Here is a 19600-nt window from a genome sequence, read left to right on the forward strand (position 1 = left end):
TTTCCCTTACAAACCCGAGCAACGCCGGGCGATACTGCTAGTGTTATATAAAGGATTATAGTAATAACATGCATTTCTGTAAATAAACGTACGTCAGATGTATTATACATACTATACTATACATACTTTACATGTTTCAGTCATTTGACTGCGGTCATGCTGGAGCACCGCCGTAAGGGGTCTTTTAATCGAAGAAATCGACCCCAAGACTTATTCTTTGTAAGCCTAGTACTTACTCTATCGGTCTCGTGCCGAACCGCTAAGTTACGGGGATGTAAACACATCGACATTGGTTGTCAAGCAATGGTGGGGTTACAAAAATAAACACACCACATATACACTTAAACACACATAAATACATACATACATACATACATACATACATACATACATACATACATCTATGTATGTATGTATTCTTTCTTTCTTTTATTCTTTTACTTTTTCCATCATTTGACTGCGGCCATGTTGGAGCACTGCCTTTCGTCGGACAAATCGACCCCAGCACTTATTCTAGTACTTAATGAAGGTGCCACGCAGTGGGACAGAACCCGAAACCATGTGGTTAGGAAGTAAACACGGCAAAGAGAAAACTAAAGAACTTCCGTTTCTTAATTCTTAACATATTCCTAAAAAATGCGCCGATCAACAAACACATACACACACACAAAATGTGCATGTGTGTCTGTATTTTCCTCAGAATATTGACATTTTTTTTTTTGCCGAAAAGGCTCCTCCCATGGTCTTTAAGTTTTAAAAAAAATTGGCAAAATCGGTCCGGTGTCGGATGGTGAGGAATGATGGGGAGCGGGCGGGAGTAAAAAAATTTCCAAACTCTTTTTCATGAAAAGATGTCCCCATCATTTCGAAGGCTATGGTGAAATTTTTAATAATAGGAAAAATTCCCGTGAAAACGGAGTAGTTCTAACTTATTTGGTCTTCCTGATCCGAAACTCCGTTTTTTCAAAACTCCACTCACCATCCCGTCGGAAAAATTTCTCCCAGCAATTTCTTTAGAAAGGTATTTTCCGTTAGAAAGGTATTTGTATAAAATTTCATTAGAAGATGCCCATTTTGCCCGAAAGTTACGAGGGAAAAAAAGTTGGATCGTGTGAATTTTCTGAAACTCCTCTCCTCACTCCCTTGGGAAACTTCTTTCCCATAATTTCCTATATACTCTGATTCCACAGCATCTAATCGATATTTGTTGAAAATTTCGTTAAAAGGTATCCATTTCTCTGGAAGTTATGAGGTAGCAAAGTCGTTGGAGTACACATCTGTAGTTATGTGTATACACACACACACACACATACGCACACATACCTCCCACATACACAACACACACTCATACATACACGCACGCACAAATAGGGATGTACATATACTCCACACACACAATCCCCCCACACATATACACACACGCACATGCACACACACGCACGCACACAAGAATGCACATATATCTAACACACACACGTACACACAACTACACGCACACAGACACACACAACACACACTCATACGTACTCGCATGCAATTACACATACATGGGTATATACATACACGCACACATACTCCACACACACAATCCCACACATACATACACCCACACACACGCACATTCACACATACATACACCCACACACACGCGCGCACAGAGAAACATGCACACACTACACACAAAACACGCGCACAACATATACATACACGGACACACGTACATACACACGCACGTACATACTTCAAACTGCCGGTCAAACACCTTTCTATTGACCATTCCTCTACGCACATGTGAAGAGACACACAACTACACAAAAAGACCACCACTCTTGCTGCCTTGCTACTGAATTCTTCCTATAACATTAAGCAACATAATGTTCACTCACACATACACATATAAACAGCCAAAATCACAGACACATACGCACACACTTGCTATTACACACATACACACACACAGACTTGCTCGCTCGCAAATACCCACACATACACACACATACCTCCTTCTCTTACACTCTCCTGTCTTAGAATGAACTTTTTCTTCACCCATTCCCTTTCGGTCATTTAAAAATGTAGCTGGCTGAAGGCGGCAAGCTGGCAGAAACGTTAGCACACCAGGCGAAATGCATAGCCGTATTTCGTCTGCCGTTACGTTCTGAGTTCAAATTCCGCCGAGGTCGACTTTGCCTTTCATCCTTTCGGGGTCGATAAATTAAGTACTAGTTACGCACTGGGGGTCGATGTAATCGACTTGATCCGTTTGTCTGTCCTTGTTTGTCCTCCCCTCTGTGTTTAGCCCCTTGTGGGTAGTAAAGAAATACATTTAAAAATGTAACCACATGTCAATCATTGGCGATTTTCTTCCTCGTCTTCCTTTCTATTGGATTTTCCTCTGTTTCTGAAGAAGAGCGTTGCTCGAAACGTTAAACCATCTTTCTGTCTTTCCCTGAGCTCTGCTAACACTTTTTCAATACCACATCCTCGCGTTGTTGTGGCTATTTTGGGTTTGTTCTGGTTTTTGGATTTACTATATATATATATATATATATAATATATATATATATATTATATATATATATTATATATATATTATATATAATACACATGCCCGAAATGAGGAGTAGATAGATGACAATTGATGAAGGGTCCTTTCTCTGTGTTTACTGTCCGCTTTCCATTGTTCCATTTTTTTTTTCGTGTTTTACGTATTTCAATCGTTTATTTACGTATTCATGTACTTGCCACAGTTGGTGACGTCCTGTACCCATATATGCATGTATACATCTCTCTATATAAAACTGAAATGCGTTTTTACCGCTTGGATCGCTTTCAATGACACTACATCCAGTCCGATTCGCTCCAAAATTTACAGGGACATGTAAAATGAGGTGACGATGCCCGTGGGCTACCTTACAAATCCCTATCTTAAAACGTGTGGTTGCTAGGGGCCATCTTCCTCACTCACGCTATTTCCTCCATTCCCCTCTAACTCCCCTTCAATTATAACTTTGACAATTCCACTCCCGTTATTTAATGTATCTGCCTTCCTCAACTCACTCTCGCTATTTCCTCTCTTCCCAGCACATTTTCACTCACTCTATTTCTTACCTTCCCATAACTTTTACTCATGTATCTGTCTGCATTCATGGAGAGAAACAAATATTCCATCGCCATCGCATTCTATTGTCTACCTGTCAACGCGCCGATCGACCAAATACAAACAGAACATAGTGATAACGTAGGTTTTTCGTATCTATTACATTTTAACATTTATTTAGAACCCTGCAAATTTTTCGTGCTAAATTTTCATTTTTTACTACTTTATTATTTTTTTTAATTGATTTTCTTTTATTAACATTAATTCTAATTGTCCTGGATCAACAGTTCGTTCCTCGAGGATATGGAAATTCTATTACCCGTCAAGAAATAACTCCAACAGCTCACAACTATTTCAACAAGACAAGGTTACCTACTTACCAGTCGAATTCAGCGTCAACGCTCACGTATGAGAGACTCCAACACCACACACACACACACACATATATATATACATATATTATATAATGTGTGCATTATTGGTCGGTTGAGCTGAAAATATGCACACCTATGTTAAAAGTGCTGGCAAGTTTGCATGACAACTATTATTTCCTCAAATGAAGGCCGTGACCTCTAGGACAAAATTCCTCATCTTATAAATGTGGCCCCAGTAGACCCGAATGAAATCGGGTTATATTAACCAAAATGTGAAAAGGGTCTAAATGGGGCTGAAGGGATTAAAAATTAAAGGAGCGGGTGTTTAGCAATTCTCTGTTACATCAAGCTAAAAAATTTGCGCTAGCCTTTTAATCGTCAATGTGTTGCCGTCCATAATGAAGAAGTTTTGATGTTTGCCATCGTGAGTCTACTGTTGTGAGAAAGAATCAATTCAAAACTTGGTGTTTAGGATTTTTCTTTTACATCAAGTTCAAAATTTTACGCCAGCCGTTAAACTGTCAATACGTTGCTGTCCGTCGTTAAGAAATGCCAGCCATGGTGACTCTACTATCCTCAAATTTTATCCCTTCAAACTTTGGTTTCCAATATTTTATTATTTTTATTCAGCTCGCAAATTAGTCTGTCCCTTTTAAATGTTAGTGTTTTGCTGTCTGCCTTGAAGCAGACCTTTCCGTTGTTACTGCCTGATATTTATGATTGATCTTTCTAAATATTTTATTTCTCAACTTACTCAAGATCTTTTGTTGTTTATAAATGGGAGAGAGAGAGAGAGAAAGATAGAGAGTAAGAGAAAGCGAGGGAGAGTCCGAGAGAAAGGAAGAGTAACAGAGTGGGAAAGTGAGAGAGAAGGAGGGAGAATCATCATCATCATCGTTTAACGTCCGTTTTCCGTGCTAGCACGGGTTGGACAGTTTGACCGGGGTCTGGGAAGACAGGAGGCTGCACCAGGCTCCAGTCTGATCTGGCAGTGTTTCTACAGGTGGATGCCCTTCCTAACGCCAACCACTCTGTGAGCCTAGTGGGTGCTTTTTTCGTGCCGCCGGCACAGGTGCCAGGGGGGCCGGCAGCGGCCACGATAGGTTGGTGCTTTTTACATGCCACCAGCACAGAAGCCAGTCAAGGCGGCGCTGCAATCCGCCACGTTCGGATGGTGCTTTTTACGTGCTGAAAGGAAGCAACAGAAAGTAACAACCACACTCTTACCCGCGTGTAGAGCGGGTCACCTTCAGCTAGTCTATAATATAAATTGGACATGGGCGATCGTTGTATTCTTTCTTGTCTTGAGGTTCACAGCCAAACGGCTGGGTGGATTCGCTTGAAAAATGGCACACATGTGCAAACAGGCGCATAGATTGGAATGCAGTTTGTATTGTTTTCCTAGCCCCCATAGTTACCGAGAAAATCGATTAAAACTTTTTCCAATTGATCCCCCCCTTGTTCCGCTATTAAAACAACCAGTTGCTCACACAGCCGGCATATATCATTTCGCTAGCAACAAGGGGAGTACAGGATGACAGTCAGCCAAAACTTTCGCTATGCTGTCTCTCTTCTTTTACCTCTTTGTCGGATTAATAATCTTAATCTTTAGTTATAGTTTCTCATTCAAACTACATTCTGCGACAAGTAAAGACTGATGTCAATAATTTTTTTATCTTTTATCTTTTACTTGTTTCTATCATTAGATTGCGGCCATGCTGGGGGCACCACTTTCAAGAATTTTAGTGGAACGAATCTACCTCAGTGCATATTTATAATTTTTCTTTCAAGCCTTCTACTTGTTCTATCGGCTTGTTTTGCCGAACCGCTAAGTTACGTGCACATGAACACAACAATACCGGTTGTCAAGCGGTGGTAGAGAACAAAGACAGACGCAAACACACAGACACACACACACACGCACACACACACACACACACACGCGCACACACACACACACACACACACATGATTGTTTGCTATATAGGTCTTTGACTATTTCTGCCTTGCTTTAAACATTGCTGTGATAAGAATAATTTTTACACGACGCTCCTAGACATCCTTCAAATTTTGATTCACTTCAAACGTGCATACGTGTTGCTCGTTCGACTGAACGTAACTTCACTACTACAGACTATAGATCAAGGAGTTATTTCCGTTTTCAAACCATATTATCTGCGAAGAAATTTTAAGTCAGTTGATTACAGCAACTGATGATAAACACCAGTTCATCAAAAAATACTACTACTACTACTAATAATAATAATGATAATAATAATAATTTTCAACTAGCAATAACGTTGCCTCGGATAACCCTCATTGGCTAGGAAAATTACATTACGCAACTATTAAAAAAAAAGTAATACAGATGCATGGGAAAAAGTTAAATATAGGTGTCGTTATGATTTGGAAAGAACTACGCCCAAATGTACAAAAATAAAAAAATAAATAAATTACATAGCGTCATAGGATGTAGGATAAAGCAGTCGCAATAAACGATAGCCTTGAACAAATGGTGCAGGCAATGGGATTTCAAGATGATTCAGATAATATTCAAGATTTATTGCATGCCTGTAACGAGATCCTTAACTAAACAAAATGCAAATGTCTGTTTCAGATAATGAAGAACAGTATATTTTTTTTTTTATTGTTTGCATCAAATTTGGTCCAAAGGATTATATATATATATATATATATATATATATATATTGCAGCGTGGAAGGTGTTTATAAGCCATTTAAGAAACACATAAAAACCGTTAGATTCACTTCAACATTTAAATTTAATTTGTCAAAATATTTTCGTCGCTTTGAGACCGCGACACGTTCACTGACAAAATTCTGTGCTTCCACGCTGCAATTGTTTTCGTTCCAGCACACGATATCAGATCAGGTCACTTGCTATGCAAGTACATCTCCTATATAAATGAATAAATAAATATATATATATATTCTACAGAAAATAAGGAATTCTTGAATGTATACTGGATGTAAAAACAGCTTAGAAAATTGGGTAAATACCCTTTAGAAGACGGTAAAATGGCCAGTAAGCATCTACAGAGAATCGCTCGAATCCTGTATATATCCCTCTCATATATATATGTAACGATGGAATTTATTTTTGTATCGGTTGAAATTTAATTGTGACGGCATGTTGTAGATGTGAAAGATGAACAATGCATGAAGTTTGAAGGAAATATTTATTTTTACGGTTACATTATACAATACCTTACCTCGTCGAGCAGGTGATGAAATCCAAAAGCATGCGAAGTAAAGATAGGTGTAGATTTTCCTTGCATAGTTTGTGTTTGTGTTCTTGTCATTGTTTAGTTGTAATTACAAAGAGAGATAGAATGATGTTGTAAGAGAACAGAATTGGAGCTAGTGAGAGAGTGTGGGACGTAGTTTTCCTTTTTCCTTCTGACCGTTTTGTCTGCCTGCTTCCATGATTCTAGTGGTCGGTTCACTAACTGATGATAGCTCTCTCTCAACTCACGACTAACTGGTTGAGTCGTCACCAAGTGACTAACTGGTTTTGCTTGAGGTTCTTGCTTTTATAACTATCCAGAAGGACAGACGTATCGTTGAGAACAATGGGCTTCGTTAGTGGTACTGTGATATCTCTATTCTAGCTTTTGGTGAAGTAGAAGAGGTTATAAGGGTCAAGTGGTGAAGACATTATTTCGGCCTAGCTAAAGGCAATCTGGAAAATGTAAAACTGCTGTCAGAGAAAAACCATTGTTCCACCGTGGGAAAAGCTCTGTTGAAGTGTTAATTTAAATTTGGTTATGGTGGATCGAATCCACTTCATACCTGCAAGATTCACTACATACATACACACACGAACACGCACACACACACACACACACACACACCACACACACACACACACACACACACACACACACACATAGGGTGTTCGGACTAAATTTGACGATTTTTATGTCTCCTTTTTTCAAGAACAGTTTGATGTGTTGGTGAATACTTAATCAATAGTGCTAGGGTCAAAGTTATAGTTGAGAAAAAGTTGGCTGACACGGAAGACTGGAAGCCATCTGAATATTGGAAGAGAATTACTTGTATTACGATGATTTGCACTGGATATCAAAATGCCAACAACATGATTGATGCTCAATGTTCTGTGAGCACTATAAAGACTGTAAGACCTGACATTATGAAAAGCAAGTTACCCCAAACTATGATGGACTTTGGGTGTGTCTCCAATAAGAGCGACGTCATGCCGTACCACATCTTTCAACGGGGCCTTAGATTCAATTCAGACAGCTATGTGAAGCTACTGGAGACTGTGATGAAACCCTGCCTGGAGAGGGTTGGTGTTGAAAGGCCATATGTGCGACAACAGGGTTCGGTTCGTTACCATCCCTCCGGAAAAAGTCAAATGTAGTTGTCGGAGAATTTCGACGATTTCCCCAGCCCCAAATACTAGCACCCTAATTCCCCTGATTTTAATCCTGTGGATTACTATGTGAGGGATGCGGTTGAAAAAAGACACCAATCGCTCTTCCTGCAATATGAAGGCCGAGCAGGTGGCCCAGATTAAGGTGTTCGAAAGTTTTCCCAGCACACAGTGTTTTCATGTTTGGATTAACTATATATATATATATATATATATATGTGTGTGTGTGCATGTATGTATGTATATATATATACATAAATACATGCATACATATTATCCGAAATACGGTATTATATATCCACCACCACTGATCTTACCAATCGGTTTCGCGCAGGGATTACAATGGAGTGCTACGTAACAATCCGATTAAATAACTTTACGCTCATCAGAGTTAGCCGATATGGAAGGGAGCATATGTATATATATATATATATGTTTGTGTGTGTACTCTTTTTTCTTTTATTCTTTTACTTGTTTCAGTCATTTGACTGCAGCCATGTTGGAGCACCGCCTTTAGTCGGACAAATCGACCACGGGACTTATTCTTTGTAAGCTTAATACTTATCCTATAGGTCTCTTTTATCGAACTGCTAAGTTATGGGGACGTAAACAACCCAACATCGGTTGTCAAGCGATGGTGGGGACAAACACAGACACACAAATACATAATACATACATATATATATATATAATATATATATATATATATATATATATATATATATATATATATATATATATACACGACAGGCTTCTTCAGTTTCCGTCTACCAAATCCACTCACAAGCCCGAGGCTATAGTAGAAGACACTTACCCAACGTTCCACGCAGTGGGACTGAACCCCAAACCATGAAGTTGGGAAGCAAGCTTCTTACCACACAGCTACTCCTGCACCTGTGTGTGTGTGTGTGTGTGTGTGTGTGGGTGTGAGTGCGCGCGCGCGCATCGGTATTTCGGTTTGTCTGTGCGTGTGCATGGATATGAATATCCTTTTACAACTGCAGAGCAGAATGATCCTACTTTGGGGGTGGGGGTGGATGGTAGTGCAAAGACAAATTGAACACATTTCAATAAGCTTTATTATATTGGCTGATTTACTACTCGACTTCACAAGAGCATATATATATCTGAGATTGCATACAACAGAAGACATTTCATACGCATTTTCATCGCAAGCATCTGGATAACTGACGCCAACATTTAGGAAAATGAATAATTGAAACAACAAATTTATTGTTACAAAGGCCTATCCCATTAAATTGCACTTTTTTTTTCATTATCGATTTACCAATCGATACAATCATGCTATCTGTCTATTGTTATGATTAATCTATCATCTTTTACTTGTTTCAGTCATTGTACTACGGCCATGCTGGAGCAAGGCCTTGAAGGGGTTTTGTCGAACAAATCGACTTCGGTATTTATGATTTTTTTTTTTATAAGCGTGGTACTTATTCTATCGTCCTCTATTGCCGAACTGCTAAGTTACGGGGAGGTAAACAATCCAACAATCCTTGCCGATCGAGGCTAGGGGGACAAATATAACACACAACCATACACCCACACATATATAATTATACATACATACACAACGAACTTTCAAAGTTTCTGTCTAGTGTATCCACCCACAAAACTTTAGTCGGCCCAGTACAAAATTAGAAGATACTAGCCCAAGGTACCACACAGTGGGACTGAACTCAAGACCACTTCGTTGGGAAGCAAACTGTTTAACCACACAGCCACGCCTGCACCTATGCTTATAAATAGCACTAGCACGCAAGGAAAAAAAATAGTAGCTTAAACACTAGGTTGTCTTTTGTCTTTTTTGACCAAGCTTAGTCACTAAGGGTGTAATTTTAATCAATTAAAACTTGGCTTCTTACTGCATGTATGCTAGCGCTTACTTTACTGCTAAGTTTTTATGCAGTAGATGTCTCTACGTCCTCCTTCACCCAGCCTGCTATCATTTTATTGAAACATAACTATCTCGTAGTTGTTTTACTGCAATAGGTATGTCCATGTGAACATCTAAGTTCCTTGATTTTTAACTTTCAGTATTCCAATTAGTAATTTGACAAAATTAGCTTGCACTACCCACCGTTATATTGTTACTTTTTGTTTTCTTCTTTCAAGAATTGATTATTTCGAGTCATACAATGTTTATGACAGGTTAATAATAACAACAATGATGATGATGATAATAATAATAATAATAATAATAATAATAATAATAATAATAATAATAATAATAATAATGGCTGTGTGGTAAGTAGCTTGTTTACCAACCACATGGTTCCGGGTTCAGTCCCACTGCGTGGCACCTTGGGCAAGTGTCTTCTACTATAGCCTCGGGCCGACCAAAGCCTTGTGAGTGGATTTGGTAGACGGAAACTGAAAGAAGCCCGTCGTATATATGTACATATATGCGTGTGTGTGTTTGTGTGTCTGTGTTTGTCACCCTAGCATTGCTTAACAACCGATGCTGGTGTGTTTATGTCCCCGTTACTTAGCGGTTCGGCAAAAGAGACCGATAGAATAAGTACTGGGCTTACAAAAGAATAAGTCCCGGTGTCGAGTTGCTCGATTAAAGGCGGTGCTCCAGCATGGCCACAGTCAAATGACTGAAACAAGTAAAAGAGTAAAGAGTAAAGAGTAATAAATATATTCTGAAGCTTGAATAACGAAATATACAACGTTTATACTTACGAACATCAATAACACTGCTTAATTGCCGAATAAAATTTTATGAGATAGCAAAGCAAACACAAACCGCATCAAAAGAATTATGCAGCAACCATCTAGCAACTGCGTTTGCAACAGAGTGGTGAAGGTTTATCTTTATTAAATAGATAAGTTTATTTAATGGTCTTAAGAATGTCTTTAACGTAGAAAATATGATCTCATAGATAGCACCTTAGCAAATTTAAACACTACTAGCAGTATCGCCCGGCGTTGCTCGGGTTTGTTTTGACCCCTTAGAATTGGAATTTTTGAAAAGTAAATATTTTGCATTATGTAGCTTGTTATTCTCTTTAAGTGAACATTTTTCTCGTTGAAATACACCGAAAAATGGCGACACTGCAGTAAAAAAATCGTAAAAGATAGGGATCTTCATAGAAAAAAAGCACCTTTTTGATGTAAATAATTTTTGGTGTTAACATGGTCCAATTTGAATTTTATCTTCTACGGAATGAAGAGCAAGCCTTCTTCTATCATACTCTTAATTTTGGTCAACTTGCGCCGCAGGGTCTCGGAGGAGAAAGTGTTAGTTGAAGGCTACCAAACCTGCCACACACAGACAACTTCAGCTTTATATGTATAGAGATTTTAATACTTTCTCAACGCTTCCATTATCATCAACTTTCCTACCTTGTAGTTTTTTTCTTGTTACAGGCGTTGCGCAAACATTTAACTTTTAATAGCTAACGACTGGATTTATCCAGCTCTATATAGGTGCAGTAGGTGGTGCAATTCTCTGTTGTATGTAGTAAAATAGGATTTAAAAAAAGGACTTGTTGGCCTGGCTAACAGAAGAACTGCAATATCCAGTGAAAGATTCATCGTGTATCTGCTAAACAGATGAGAAATCAAATTTTCTTAGAGCATAAGTACTAGGGTGATTGAGATTTGGGAATGAATTATAGAGAATCAGTTAATTTCGTTTGCGGTGCTGAGTTCAACAGAGCAAGTCTTCCCTATGGAAGACCATTTCGGAGTATTCTAGTCCAGAATTTTTTCTTTTGCATTTCAACATAACGGCTGAGTCTTCAATGGTATTCCAACGACACAATAGAGTTACGGATCTAACCAACAGTCATTTCAAAGCTATACAGAAAAGAGCAGCGACGTTCTACAACTAGGAGATGAAGATGAAAGCAATTTCAGAACATTAAACGAACGACCTGATGAAGTGGAAAATGTTCCCCATTCAACCTTACATTTTGTAATTTTTATATAAACAACCTGAAAAACCGTACTGCGCTGCTTTAAACAATAGACGTCTTGTTAGCTATCAATCATGATTTTACAAATACCTTTTATGCCAAACACACATGTATTTCAAGACGCATAATTACATTACAAAAGTTGAGTTTCCTTTCAGGACTAGAAATTATTTTACCTCTGACGAGCCAAAATATTGTCCTTTTTGTGACCGCTCGATTTACTAGAAATAGCTTTAAAAAATCCCCTTAATAACCAATATTACTCAACTGAAATAGTCAACCTGACAAAAACCAAGATCCACTTCAACCGTAACGTGCAAACATCACATACAATAGAAACAGAACTCATTGTGGAACATTTTCTAAACCTTGAAAATCCAACCGAAGCAGTTTAATATAGACCTATCAGATTCTTATTTCCACTCTATGAAATTCAAGTTCGACTCATCTCTGATATCACAACACAATTTTCTATCCTAGTTAGATTAAGCTACTTCACCAACACACTACTTACAAACAATACACAAAAATTACATCATAATTTCACCAAAGAAAAAATCCAAAGCAAGACCATACACGCACAATTCTAACTACTGTCGACGTCAATAAGGTATTTGAATTAATTTGTCGTATCAGCTTATAAAGAAAATATTTCTTAACACTTCCTTAAGAAACAGTACACAATGCCAGCCAGCCAACCATTTATCAAGCCGCCAAGACTGTCTACTATACAATATCTTGAATCTGAAAACTCCCACAGTACCTTAAGGATCTGTCCTCCTTCCCTTCCTTTTAATTCATACATGAACGACTTGATAATACATTTTAAAACCATATATATTATACAGCTCCGCACGGAGATTATGTAAGTTACATTACTCGACGACTCATCACGTGCTGTTGTATAACGACTCCCACGTCTATTTTGCCTTCATAAAAAACATCAAATAAATAAAACACTAACCGAATCTACTCTCTCTTCTGATTTAGCGACGGCGCTTCTACGCAGTTGCTCAACTTGTTAAAAATAATATCCAAATCTTCCTTCAAATTACACTCTACCATATTAAACAAGGAAAGTACACATTAGATAATGTAGTCTTACATATCTCTAAAAAGAAGGAATATTAAGGGGCTGGAATACCTTTGATCATACGTTTGATTGATCAGAGGTGATTTGGGGGAACTAAACAACTACAATCATATACTGGCTGATTCTCCAAGTAAGCTTCTATGCCAGTCATGGCCAACCTGCGGCCCGCGAGACTTTCTGAATGGTACGCCAAATGAAAAATTATGACGAGTGTTTTAGTTGTGCGGCCCGCCTGATGATTAGTTATGTTTCGTGCGGCCTGCTTCTCGAAAAAGGTTGCCCATGCTAGCTCCATTCGGTCGCTCAACCTTCTGGAAATATTAGCTCAAATTCCATCAAATTACACTTAACTGTCTTAAAATACACTGTCTGAACGAAAAATATGGTCACGGTTGGAACGCCCTTGATTATAGGTTTACTTAAGCAATACTGACATGGAACTAAACAATAAACAAGATAAACAAATGCACGAATTTACGTGACATTTGTCAATATTTTAGATAGATAAGGCGGCGAGCTGTTAGAGATGTTAACACGCCGGGCAAAATGCTTTCGTGTGTTTTTCGTTCTGAATTCAAATTCCGCCGAGGTCGACTTTGCCTTTTATCCTTTCGGAGTCGATAAATTAAGTACTAGTTGCGTACTAGGGTCGATCTAACCGACTGACCCCCTCCCCAAAAATTATGGCCTTGTGCAGATAGATAAATGAATAGGTGTGTGAGAAGAGAGAAATATAAAGAAGAGGAGAGAGGGAGAGAAAGCCATAAAGAGAATGGGTGAATGGTATAATATCCAAGCCTACAGAATATGATGATTTTAGAGGTTACAGATATAAGGCTATCAGGCGATCTTTCGTCTCTAGTAGACCTTTCCGTCGATTTCCGTAAAAAAATTTTATTTTTTTTACATATGGGCTTGCGGGAACTTTTGAAGTAATGAGAGCGAAAGAGACTAAGAGAAAGCGATTGTATGACGAGGGAAGTTCTTTTCAAGTTACCGTGCACACCCCATCACACACACACACACACACACACACACACACCACACACACACACACGCACACACACACATGTACATCAATGCTTCCCATGCACGGTAACTTCAAAAGAACTTCCCTCGTCATACAATCGCTTTCTCTTAATCTCTTTCGCTCTCATTACTTCAAAAGTTCCCGCAAGCCCATATGTAAAAAAAAAAAAATTTTACGGAAATCGACGGAAAGGTCTACTATAGACGAAAGATCGCCGGCTATCAAATTCGTACGAGACATTTTACGTATACTCCATTTTAATGCAGTTTTTACATATCTCACAGCTTCCTATATCAGAGGCCGCAAATCTCGCTTTGGCATGTTGCTATTCTCGCTTTTCGCTGCCAGGACGATTTCCGTCTCCTTCCGATATAAATATCGTTCTTAAACACAGTACATTTATAAAAGACTTTTTATCTGGGACGAAAGTTGCAGTAACTCACCTATTAACGGTGTATATATTGGGTTGGCAAATAAGTTCCCGCTGTTTTTTTTAAAATTTAAATTTTTTAAAAGGTTTAATAAAAAAAATAACAACTAATTAATCAATAATGTATCCACCCTTGTTGTTTACACTTCTTCCCAACTTTCAACAAGATTTTCAATACCTCGCTGGTAGAAATCACCCGATTTCGACTCGAAAAATTGATCCAAACAAGCTCTCAATTCTGCATCAGTATTGAACGAAACTCTGCGCATAGCATTTGAAAGAGATCGAAAGAGGTGGAAATCCGTTGGTGCCAAATCAGGAGAGTACGGCGGGTGTGGCAGCACTTCCTTGGTCATATTGGCGATATGAGGGCGGGCGTTGTCGTGCAGCAGAAGAACTCCATGCTGCCGATTAGGTCTTTTCTCTTGGATAGCTGTGTTGAGTCGTTCCATCTGTTGAACATAGAGTTCCGCGTTGACCGTTTGGTTCCGTTCAAGCAATTCGTAAGTCCCACCATACGCACAACATTGTTTTACGCGGATGAAGATCTTGTTTCATGCGCAGTGTCACTTGCTTTCCGAGGCTAAGCCATTCCATTTTTCGTCGCCAGTAACGATTCGGTAAAGAAATCGTTGCTTGTGTCCATGAGTTGAGCGGTGACGAGCAAGCAAACCAGCGAAGATTGTGACTCGTTGATTTTTGTTGCTGTCACTTAAAGCATGCAGAACCCATGCTCCATACTTCTGAACCTTTCACATCGAGTGAAGATGCTTCTCTATAGCAGTGTGGGAACATTCCATTTTCTCTGCCAGTTCCCTTATCGTTTGACGAGAATTTTCGTGCAAAAGCTGGTTTAATCGCCCTTCATCGAACTCAACTGGACGGCCAGAACGAGGTGCGTCTTTGAGGTCAAAATTTCCATTTTTAAACTTGGCATACCAATCACGAGCGGTTCTTTCTCCAAACACAGCACGAATGTCGTGATTAGCTTTTGCGGCATTAGAACCTTGATTAAAAACAAAAAGAAGGAAGTGTCGAAAATGCTCATTTTTCTTAACTTGACATTCCATTTTAATGATCTGAAAATAAACAAAAATTACTTAAAATTAACTAGAAAAAGAAAAGGTTCCAAAATGATTAAAAAATAGAATTCTTGAAAAAAAATAGATTCCAAAATTTAAAAACTCTCAAGTGCTTCTATGGATCATAATCCGGCCCTGCCTAGAACCTATAGATACAATAAAAACGTTAACAGACGCAATAAAAATTACCTTTTAGGTTCGATAAAGCTTGCATAACACCTCACAGACCCTGTTGACGTGTTCCACAGACAAACCAAGGCAAGATAACCAGTGCCAATATGGAATACCTTTGATAAGAGGTCTCTTGCATTAAGTCTGATCTGGGGCTAACGTGTCCAGTAGATATTACAGTATTTCGTGGTTGTAAATAAAACAGTAAAATATATTTACAATACAACTTACATCTAAAAACAAAGCAAAAACAGTTGCGACTACGACAAGATATTTCAATGTAGCACCATATCACTTTAGTTGGGTTCTTCACTAAGATTTTCAATGCTTGTGAACATTGGCATAGAAGTGGCTGTGTGGTAAGTAGCTTGCTTACCAACCACATGGTTCCAGGTTCATTCCCACTGCGTGACATCTTGAGCAAGTGTCTTCTACTATAGCCTCGGGTCGACCAAAGCCTTGTGAGTAGATTTGGTAGACGGAAACTGAAAGAAGCCCGTCGTATATATATATATGTGCGCGTGTTTGTTTGTTTGTGTGTGTGTGTGTATGTATGTATGTATGTGTGCCCGTCGTATATATGTATATATATGCGTGTGTGTGTGTGTTTGTGTGTCTGTCCCTCCAACATCGCTTGACAACCGATGCTGGTGTGTTTACGTCCCCGTAACTTAGCGGTTCGGCAAAAGAGACCGATGGAATAAGTACTAGGCTTACAAAGAATGAGCTCTGGGGTCGATTTACTCGACTAAAGGCGGTGCTCCAGCATGATCGCAGACAAATGACTGAAACAAGTAAAAGAATAAAAGAAAAATAGGTACCGTTGCTATTTGAAATGTATTTATTCGTGACGTGTTAAGCTGTTTTGTTTCCGTTCCGTTATTTTCAATGTCTTACATAGCTTTCATCTTGTAGCAGAAGTTAAGGATATTTAGCTTACGAACCTATTGAGCGAGATCACCTATATACTTAAGTGGTTGGATGAGGATGTATGTCTTTAAGACACATCTGGAAAACTCTACTATTTGAAATTCCAGATGAGTCTACATTGCGACAGGAAACATAACGAAAGGAAGCAGTATCAAATTCCCTAATTTATCAAAGACCAATGTAGTAATAGTAACAGCAGAGCAAGTAAAACTCTGTGTGTGTGTGTGTGGCTCTCGAACGCTTCAACGAATGAGGACTCAGTAAGACAAGGCTCCACGGTGTTCCTAATTTAAGTCTTTGGAAAACGACCATCATCCCATATCCACCTGAGTACGGAGTCAAAGCTGAAGACTTCCACTAACGTTCTCTGCGTGATCCGGTTGCCTTTTTCTGTACCGTTCCTGGACTTACGAAGAAAGCGTGATGGTGTTGCTATAGGTGTCTTAATTTACTGAACAAATTGCACGATATATATATTACTATAGTAAGAATGATATATGCAAACCTGATCCATTCTCTCTTCCTTCAAACTTCTATTGGTCTGGTACAACAAGTACCAAGAACTGACTCCAGCAACAATTCCATGTTTTCGAGCCTTTACACCTTAGCTACTTAACCAGAGAGAATTGAGAAACAGTAGAAACGAGACGGCAAACGGATGCGGACAGCTGCTGACCCAAGCTGACTGCAGTTAAACAATGACGATCGAACTCAGCAACACCAGCACCAACTAACTGCACTGACTGCTGTTAGTCACATCAAGAACAATAGCAGTCAAACTCTGTCGATGTTTTGTTGTTCGTACTATCGACAGTATTTGCGTTTTGTTTACTGGAAAAATAAAAAATCTTATTTATCATAAATCTCACAGATATCAGTGTTCTTCTTCGTAACAGGTGAATAGATGTATGTCTGTGAGAGAGAGAGAGAGAGGGTGGGGTGGGGAGGGAGGTAGAGGGAGAGAAAGAATTAATGTTTTGTGACAGAGTGTGATGAAGTTTATCCGAATCAGACTTAATGCAAGAGACCTCTTACCAAAGGTATTCCATATTGGCACTGGTTATCTTGCCTTGGTTTGTCTGTGGAACACGTCAACAGGGTCTGTGAGGTGTTATGCAAGCTTTATCGAACATAAAAGGTAATTGGTTAATATATAATGGTTACCGGTCCCCTTGTAACAAACAGTGAGTTTACTACTAACAATATAGGATGAAGTCCCTTTCTCTACAGAAAAGGATTCCATCAAAAAGCTATTGAATAACCTTCTTTAGCCCTTAATTATAAGATGTTTATACTTCAACCGTAATGGTTTTTTTAATATACTGCCACGCTTTTTGATGGAATCCTTTTCTGTAGAGAAAGGGACTTCATCCTATATTGTTAGTATATATATATATTACACACACGCACAAACACACATTGGAGACGACTATATTCTCTCCATCCGTACAGACGCACAGACACACCACACCACACCATACACACACACACACACACACACGAAACATGCGGTCATCTGGTGAATTCTTAGAAAGTCTAGAGGAAACTCATAAAATTGCAATACTTTTCACCATGAATGTTGAAAGTCTTTTTAACCAATGTTCCAGTAATGGAAACCATGAAGCAAAATCTTGGATAAGATCCTCTCCTATACCAGGAAGCATCTTGAAAAAAGTTTCTGGTGGCCTACTCAAATGACATCTACGTCCGCTGACAAAAACAAAGACGAAGTAATCTATATACCTAGATGGGTGTGGATACGGGCTATCATCTTGGGCTCACATTCGCAGCATTCTAGACAGCTAACGTGGAAAACAACGTTGTTCTCAAATATAACCACGCCATCTACTCCTGATATGGATACGTATTTATTCAACAACGGATGAACAGGCTGATGGTAAAGCATCTTTACATTTACATTCCAACAAAGCGTTAGCATAAATTCATATAACACCACCCAGTTTAAGATATAAATGTAGGAATAAAGAGCAAGGAATACTGCACATAGTACCTCAGTTCCTCACCAAACTAAAACAAAAAAAAGTTCTTATGTGCAAGACGTTAGTGAATGTTCACATAGGCATAAAATAACTATAGACAAATCTCTTCAAAGACGAGCTTTAAATTTTCGTCCCTAAAGAAGCTTTAAGAAATCTTTCCCGCAAAACAAGCATAAATTAACAACGAGTGCGCTGATAGATAGGAGACCACTTCATAGAACAATACAGAACTAATTGATCCAATCTAATACAATAGATCATCAGATACAGCACTTATTTAAAATACACAACCACACATATTGCGCATCATAAGAACTAAATTCACTCTGGTTAGGCAGTAAGTATGTTATTTAAAAAAAAAAGAAAAAACTCAGAAAACAGAGCACATGTATCACACTAAAGTACAAGCTCGCAATTCGAATATATTTCAAAACCACTAGAATGAAGAGTTTCGTCATCTACACGAAAGTTCAGGTGTATTAGGCAGCCAGTAACAATTTCATTATATCGATAAGTATGGAAGTTGCAAACTTCATGACTCAGACTGTTACAGGGGATGCATAAGAATGACACTCTTACGTTAGTTGATCATGCACTTACAGGTAAGTGTCGTTAACTCAATGTAATACAGGGCACGAATTAGATAGAAAACCATTTGATGTTATTTATAGTTTTAAATAGAGTACCACAATGTGTGTGTGTGTGCATATTCTTTTACTTGTTTCAGTCATTTGACTGCGGCCATACTGGAGCACCACCTTTAGTCGAATAAATTGACCCCAGGACTTATTCTTTGTAAGACTAGTACTTATTCTATCAGTCTCTTTTTACCGAAACGCTAAGTGATGGGGACGTAAACACATCAACATCGGTTATCAAGCGATGGTGGGGGGACAAACACAGATATAAACAACAAACACACACATACATATATATGTGGTTGGGAAGCAGGCTTCTTACCACATAGCCACTCCTGCGCCTACACACACACAGATATATATATATATATTGGATTGTTGGCGATCTTTTTCCT

General features: G+C 38.7%; 1 non-coding gene across 1 annotated transcript; it reads right to left on the reverse strand.

Annotated features, from left to right (window-relative positions):
- Nucleotides 1-5680: 5680 nt before the first annotated feature.
- On the reverse strand, nucleotides 5681-5820 carry LOC115220049. Its single transcript, XR_003882435.1, has one exon. It is a non-coding gene; the product is annotated as a U4 spliceosomal RNA (small nuclear RNA).
- Nucleotides 5821-19600: the final 13780 nt, after the last annotated feature.

Source organism: Octopus sinensis, linkage group LG15 (genome assembly GCF_006345805.1).
Source record: "Octopus sinensis linkage group LG15, ASM634580v1, whole genome shotgun sequence".
Classification (NCBI taxonomy): Eukaryota; Metazoa; Mollusca; class Cephalopoda; order Octopoda; family Octopodidae; genus Octopus; species Octopus sinensis.